General features: G+C 32.7%; 1 pseudogene; it reads left to right on the plus strand.

Annotated features, from left to right (window-relative positions):
- The first annotated feature begins 5,315 nt into the window (after positions 1–5,315).
- On the plus strand, positions 5,316–5,978 carry LOC143555307 (putative calcium-binding protein CML46 pseudogene; annotated as a pseudogene).
- The last annotated feature ends 2,134 nt before the right edge of the window (positions 5,979–8,112 follow it).

The raw sequence follows: 8,112 nt of genomic DNA on the forward strand, positions 1-8,112 counted from the left end.
AACTTCAAGAATGAAGGAATACAAAACTAGAGAGATGAGCAATAAGATCCAGATCATTAGCGTTACGATCTGACATACAAAACAATTACATCCTCAAACACAAAGAACCAAAGAATTAGATATAAATCATCAACAATCAAAAACACGATGAAACCTCAATTTTTTGAGGATAATGAAGACAAGACTAAGACAAGAAGAGAGGCATTTTGAGATAATTATTGGAAAATGCCCCTCAAGGCCTCACTCTTATGTTTATACTAGGGGTTTTCACGGTTCGGCTCGAAATCACGAAACCATCCAAACCGGTCATTGGTTTGGTTTTCTTTCTTAACTTTTGGTTTGTTGGTTTGTAAATTTCTAAACCATGCAGAACTGCTTGGTTTACGGTTTGTGTCGAAAACCAACCGTATAAAACCAGATCGTAAGATTAAATTATATTTAAGTTTTAAATATCATATATACGAGTTTGTATTATTACTTGACGTATTTAAATAAAAACTATTAGTGCATATACATTACTAGATACTCACAGTAAATAAAAAAAATGGGCTCAACTCATATCGGAAATTAAAACCCAAAGTTTGTGTTTAAGTTTGTAAAAATCTGTTAGTTACTGAGAGCATTACTATGATACATCAAACTTTATTTTGGACATTTTTTTATAAATTCTAACATGTTCAAACCGTGAAACCAAACCGGAACCAAACCATTACTTACGGTTTGGTTTGGTTCGGTTTAAGAGTTCAACGGTTTGATTTCGGTTTACAAAAATAAAAGCCGTTACTAATGTTTTGGTTCGCGGTTTGCCCTAAAAACCGCGAAAGCCGGACCGTGAACACCCATAGTTTATACAATACTTTACACAGTCATGGACTTGTTTTCTGTGAACGAAAGCAGTAGTCCACCATCTGGCCCATGTTAGCTTCAAGCCCAATCAACTCATTAAATTACCAGCCCAAATGCATATAAGAAACACAAAACATCAAAGTATCAAACCAACCTATCCCGATACAAAACTGAAAGATATATGCGAGCTAAAACCTTTGGGATATATTTGGTTGAAGGTAATGAAATGAAAGGAGGAATGAAATGGGAGAAGGAACGGAATGGATAAATGAATGAAATAGATCATTACCATTCCTTTGTCTTGTTTGGTTAACCTATGGGAACGAAATGAGTTATTACTTTATGTTGTTTGGTATCTAAAAAAATTATATGAATAAAATAGAAATATTAAAAACACTCCTATCTCAAAATAAATTTTTTTACCAAAAAAACCCGCAATGGCGGCAACCGGGGTGTTAGCTCTAATGATGAAAATGGTGGTGGCAGTGGCGAAGGTGGTGGTGGTCAAGCGGTGGTAGCATTGGTAGTGATGGCGATGGTAAGGTGGCGGCGACGGTGGTGGTGGTTAGGCAGTGACAGTGGTGGTGGCAGTGATGGTCAGGCGGCGGCGGTGGTCAAGCGGTGGTAGCATTGGTAGTGATGGCGATGGTAGGGTTGCGGTGACGGTGGTGGTGGTGGCGATGGTAGCATATAAACTATTGAATATCTATAACAAGTTTAAAAATCATACAATGAATTATTATATTAGTTAAATAATGATTTACGAACCATTATCATATAATAATTAGTGACATATATTTATAATAGATATTTAATTACGTGTGCACTTCAAATTTCATTGAATAAATACAATATTTATAATCTTACAATTTGTAAAACACTATTTAACTTATATTCGTATTGATCATATAAAACATCTTTAATATGTTTAGGTACCAATAATTGATTTTATGTCATCTTAAAACATTAATGTGAAATTTAAATATATAACATTTGATGTGTGTGTGATAATATTAAAATTAATCTATAATTTTAAAAGAATATCCATAAATTACGTATAATTAAATACCTACTTTCGGTCATTTGACAAATCCAGTGTAATACACAGGTTCAAAAGCTAATAATACCTTAAGTAACTAACATGTCATTTAAAAAAATTGTTACGTTTTTATGACATAATGTCCTACTAGGATATAGCTCGTGTGATACACGAGTGGTTAAAAAAATACAAAAAAAAAACTTAAATTTAATAATATACATAATAACATGTCTTATGGATTCAGAAGATATAACTAATTTTTTAAAATACCTAAATTAATAAAAATAATTTGCATTTGTATTTTAAAATAAATTAAAATAGAAGGTTGCGAATCTATACCAATTAAGAAAAAGAGATGATTGGCATCACTTCATCCTAACTGAGCTGATAAGCCACAAACGTTTTAAAAACAAGGTAGTGAGTTCGATTCCCACCAACAACATATTTTTCATTTTTATCATTCAATTCATGAACTGGAAATCGTAAAAATGAAAACTTGTACACTTGATAGTGAAAAGATCTAGTTGAATGACATGGAAAGATGGTATTCTTTTAATAGTATAGATAGAATCTTAAAACGTAAAAACATAAAGGTTGTAACGTGTTATATTGTGGTTTGGTTTGGTAACTCGGTAATTTATACAAACATAATTATAGCCGTCAAACAATCGGGTTCTCAATTGATCAGGCTATTGAAAATAGGGTTGGCATATCGTGTATACCCGTACACGATAAGACACGAACACGAAATGTGTATACTTGTACATGACACGAAAACTTATCATGTACCTATATCCCAAACACAAACACGAACCTGTTACTACTTGGTATACATGATAAAACACGATAATACACGATAAGATCTGTTTAGAACACATATTTGACAACTTGTTTAGTGAAACAAAAGCCATCGAAAGTTCATAAAAGTATTAAAATAAAGCATAAATCCATGATACTTAACAAATTTAAGACAAAAATCCATAGAATTATAATCAAAACATCTATTGAAAACAATATCAAGTTCCAAACTTCCAAGTTCCAATAGGTAATAAATTGGATTCCAAATAGAGGGATTACTAACTTACTAAGTAGGGTTAACGATGAGGCAGCAAGTTGTGAAGACCAGAGGAAGCACCGGCGGCTACGGGGCCAGAGTTCAGAGGCGGCGCTGATGGTCGGAGTTTAGGGGAGGAGCTGATGGCCGGAGAGGGAATGCCGTGAGTGGTGACGGCTGAGAAACACAGAGTGAGAATACTTTAGGAATTTAGGGTTTAGGATAACTTATAGTTATATATATATAATTATAAAAATCTAATTAGGTACTTAACATATACTTAATATGTAAACAAGTATTTTGTCTGTTTAGACATGAAAATTAACAGGTAAATTCGTATCTGTCTGTTTAATACACAAAACATGTTAAGGCCTTATCTGTTACCTGCTAAAGTAATGTGGGTACGTATCACGTATTCGTGTCTCGTATTGCCTAATTGAAAGAATATACACGTATCATAACTTATTCATACAAATCAATTAACATATAATGGGAAAATCGTTTTTTAGTGGACATGGTTATTTTATTTTATTTATTATTATTATTTTTTTTGCAATTGTAGTAATCATTGTTCTAATTATCAATTCTTATACTTTTAATAACCTACCTTATAATCCACAAGTCTAGAAAATTCATACTCTTATGAGTCCAGGGTAGGTAAGCAAAGAAAGAGTGAAAGACCAAACACAATACTTTTGAACAACTTACCACAAAGAAATGTAGAAATCTATCTATTCTAATAAAGTAAAATAAATATGGACATTTGTTATGTTTTGGTTAATTCTCATAATTTTTTTCCTTTCAAAACTAATTATAAATCAATAATTATTCACTTTCCTTTTACACTATATTTATATAATATCTATATATTTTTATAAATATAAATATTAACATATTATTTTACTACATATTTTAAAATACTTGTTGAATTTCAAAAATTAACAACAAATCATGTTTTCTTAAATGAAAATTGTTTCGGGTTTTTTAATGGAACTTAAATTTGATATTATGGGTCAAAAGTTGGTAAATAAATTATTTGGTACAAATTAACTACATTTAGGTCAAAATTTGTTACGGGTCAAAAATGAAAATTTTGAGTATTTTTAAAAGTTTGAGAATGCAAAATAGATTTATCGTCAAATTTGTTATGGGTTCAAAGTGTTGACTTTGAAATGTTAAAAGTATGAAAGTTAGAATTTTAAACATGATTCGGGTTTCAAATTTACTTTTAAGGGCATTTTTTAAATAATCAAAAGGTTTGGGAGTTGGCAAACCGACTATTTTTCCCTCAACTATTAAAATGTAAGAAAAGACTGCGAACACTTTCGACATACCACCCCTATGCCTATTAATGCTTTTAACTTTTATCAATTTTGAAATATTTATGTTAATATTAATTTTTCCTTCAATGGTGATCAGAACGTTATATGAGAAGCATGTCATGGAAAACTATACTCAAATGAAACAAAATATTCACAAAATTGGATAGGTTAACATGTTATTTTTATGTTGTCCATTATGACAAAGTTGATAAGCCTTTTGAAACTTATCAAAATCTTTTTCATGGTGTAGCTCAGAAAAACATAGCTCTTGAAGAACACCCATTATTACAATTTAATGTTCTACTTTCCTTTAATGAGTGGTAAATTGATAAATATATCAATAAAGGTAACGCTCATTTGGTATTTAAACTGAGTGGTTAGAACTACTATCGTATGAGAAGCTTTATTTCCGAAATTGGTTCATAACCAAAAGTCTTTCAGTTATACACATATGGCACCGAGAATGAATTTTTCAATAGAAAGAAATATTCTCGGGTACGTTTTTGCACGGACATTTTTTTATTAAGTTCATTTAAAAAAATAATTTTGTAATATAAATAAAATCAATTTATATACACATTGTATAGATACAAACATAGATGTAATACATTTTTTTTTTCATATACACTATATAATTTTTTGTTTTACTTATAATTTTATAATTTGAATTATCCCGTATATAACACGGGCTCTAAAACTTGTTTGTAAATATTAGAAAAACGAAAGTTCAAAGTAAGCGGACTCCCAACCGCCAAACACAATATTATAGGAAACAGAGAGCAACTTTCTGGAAAATTCCAAACACATACATGACAAATTGACAACTACATACAATGTATAAGTTTTTCTACATGATGTACAAGCCACACTAGAATAATTCTTGTCAACACGAAGTCCTTAACTCCTAAGGACGGCTAATTAAATTAAGCAATTACCGGTTTCTTGCAACCTTCCTCAAAAACTCCCTGTCACACGTTTTGACAATTGACCAACGGTTCAAACAAATACATCTATGTACACACTTGAATACAAACCCTTATATAAACTCACAAATCCCCTTCACGTCTTCAAAAAACACAAAAACATTTATACTAACTATTAATCATATTATATTCTTTATTCGTACTTCTTAGACCATTATGGTACTTGAATTAATCCCATACTACTTCATGCAAATGGTTCTAAACAGACTCACCGGATTCTTGAAACTATTCTCAAGATCCAAACTTTCAACCTCAATCCACCGGTTTTTCGTCCAATTCTCCAAGATTTCATCAGACAAGACGACCCATGATCCCAGATTATCAAGAACACAACTTTCCTTCACCAAGACCACCACCGTAAACACCGACGCTGTCCGCGGAGGTGATTTGGAGCTACTGATGGCGAGTTTGGGTGTTTCGGGTCACCCGGGTGGTGAAAAGCTACCAGAGGTGTTGAATTCTGAAGATGTATGTAATATTTTTGAAGAGGAAGAACCAAGATTGGAAGAAGTGAAAGAGGCGTTTGATGTGTTTGATGAAAATAAAGATGGGTTTATTGATGCATGGGAGTTGCATAGAGTTATTTCGGTTTTGGGGTTTAAGGAAAGGATGGAGATGGAGGATTGTAGGAAGATGATCGGAGTGTTTGATGAGAACGCTGATGGTAGGATAGGTTTTAATGAGTTTGTGAAGTTGATGGAAAACGGTTTGTGTTGAAGTTGAGTGTTGTTACTAACATTCGTTTATTGTTTAATTCATAGTTTTTTGGGAGATTTGTATATCATTTTCTCTTGAAATTGTATTCAAATTGAAGGGTTAATTTGTTGGTTCAATATCAAGCAGAATTTATTTATTATAATCAGACTTTAAGATCAAAATTTTGGCATTAATAAAAATGATTTTGGCATCCCAGTCCCAATCGGGTTTTAGGGTGGAAAATGAGCGGGGGAGTGTAATTTGGAAACGAGAAGGGGAAAAGGTATGACGAGGAAGCTGTGAGTTGAGGGAGTGAGACCACCGGGAAGGGGAGAATGGTTCAACGACTTGGATTATGACATGGCTTGGAAGCTGGTGGGCAAGACTGTGCACCCTTAGGTGGAGGTCTCACCACCCAATCAGCGAATGATCATATTTGCATGATTGATGGAGAATTGCATGTCATGTGATTATTATTTATTAGTTGTGACTGACCATTGGTAAATGTCGGTTACTAACCGGTCATTAGTGGTAAATGATACTAGTTAGCGCTGGTGACTAAATTATTAATAGTGAAGATTTCTATAGATGGTTTTCCACTAATATAATTATCTAACTACCGATAATATAACCACCATCTAAAAAACATTGTGATAGTTTGTCCTCGTATATAACGAAGGTCTATGGTCTAATTTATGATATACGAGTTTTCATAAGATATTTTGCATATTCGTTCTTGTGTTCCACTTTTAAGTATCCGATAGTAGCATGAAAAAATTTCAATTTAGAAGTTTTTATTAACATAATTTAGATGGATATCCATATTGTACGAATTATAAAAACTACTGGTCATTTTAAATTATCAAGTACATGGCGTTCAATTTGAGTTCCACACAATACAGGTGGATTGGATATATACGAATAAAATAATTGATTACTTTTACATGAGTTTCATCGATGTGATAAGAAGGCGTAATTAAGTTTGTGGCGGGCTTAGTCCTGGTACATGGGTTTTCTTTAACATACTTTGCATATTCGTTATCGTGTTTCTATTTTAATTGTCTGACAAACATAAAAAAATTTCAATCTAAAAGTGTCTAGCACAAATCAGAAATCGCATATGAACAATAAAAGTTATTGGATATTTTAGTTTTAACTAACACATAACGTTCAAGGTTTAATTTGAGTTATGCAAATTATGTGGGATTGGGCGTGGTCACCAGGGCCGTCTCTGAGAAAGCAGTAAACATCAAGGACCATGTGCGAGTAAAAAAAAAAGTCCGCCAAATATAAAATTGTGTTTAAAGATAAACCCAAAAGATGGTTCCTAAAGATGAGATTGGGCATCGTCACGCAGATAAAAGAACAGCAAAATTTCATTATGAACATATGAGTATATGACTAGCAAATTACTCAAAAATAAACCTTCTCTTGCAAACATAGCACTGGAGGAAAGGTATACTTTACTGACCTCGTTTAACACCATTGTCTTTTCAAATGCCTAAAATGACAAGAAAATATTGTGTGCTAGCGTTCCAAACCTATCAAAGTATGTGCGCCAGTGCACTCCAAGTGTAGTGGTGAAACTTGGACGAAAATGCAAAAGCGGCCAGACTTAATACGCATAAAAATTTTCATAAATGATGGGGTTTCGGACGAACATGGGTAAATTTACACCAAGTATAAAAAGTTTTGGACAAAAACGGGTTTACATCAAATGTTTTTGTGTTATATCAAACGACTTTGTTTCTTATTAATAGGATGCTTGTTGAGTTGTTTCTCAATTAAAGAGTTACGCTTGTTCAAGGATTAAACCAAGGGGGCACAATGGTCAGTTGAAGACTCACATTGTGTTTTAGGTAAATTACAAATCCAGGATCTTTAATAAAACTACAAATTGAACGTGACACAGACTCACCACACACACAACTTGTAGGGCGAGTCCAAGACCGTACCCAGATACTGACACACCACCAGATTAAGAATCGGAGACCAAAGATCACCGTCCAAACCTGCCACAGTAAGAACTACTAGCAATGGATATGTTTACAAAGTAAACCAATTTCATGGATAATCAATTCTGCCAGTACTTGCTTCTTGATAGTCTTTACATAGCAAAGAAATTAACCAGCTTACAGTTTTAAAAGGAAATAACCACTAATCCCACTACGA

This window comes from Bidens hawaiensis, unplaced genomic scaffold, assembly GCF_021521415.1.
Source record: "Bidens hawaiensis isolate Kalapana, Puna unplaced genomic scaffold, B.hawaiensis_p1.1 tig00018044_1, whole genome shotgun sequence".
Classification (NCBI taxonomy): domain Eukaryota; kingdom Viridiplantae; phylum Streptophyta; class Magnoliopsida; order Asterales; family Asteraceae; genus Bidens; species Bidens hawaiensis.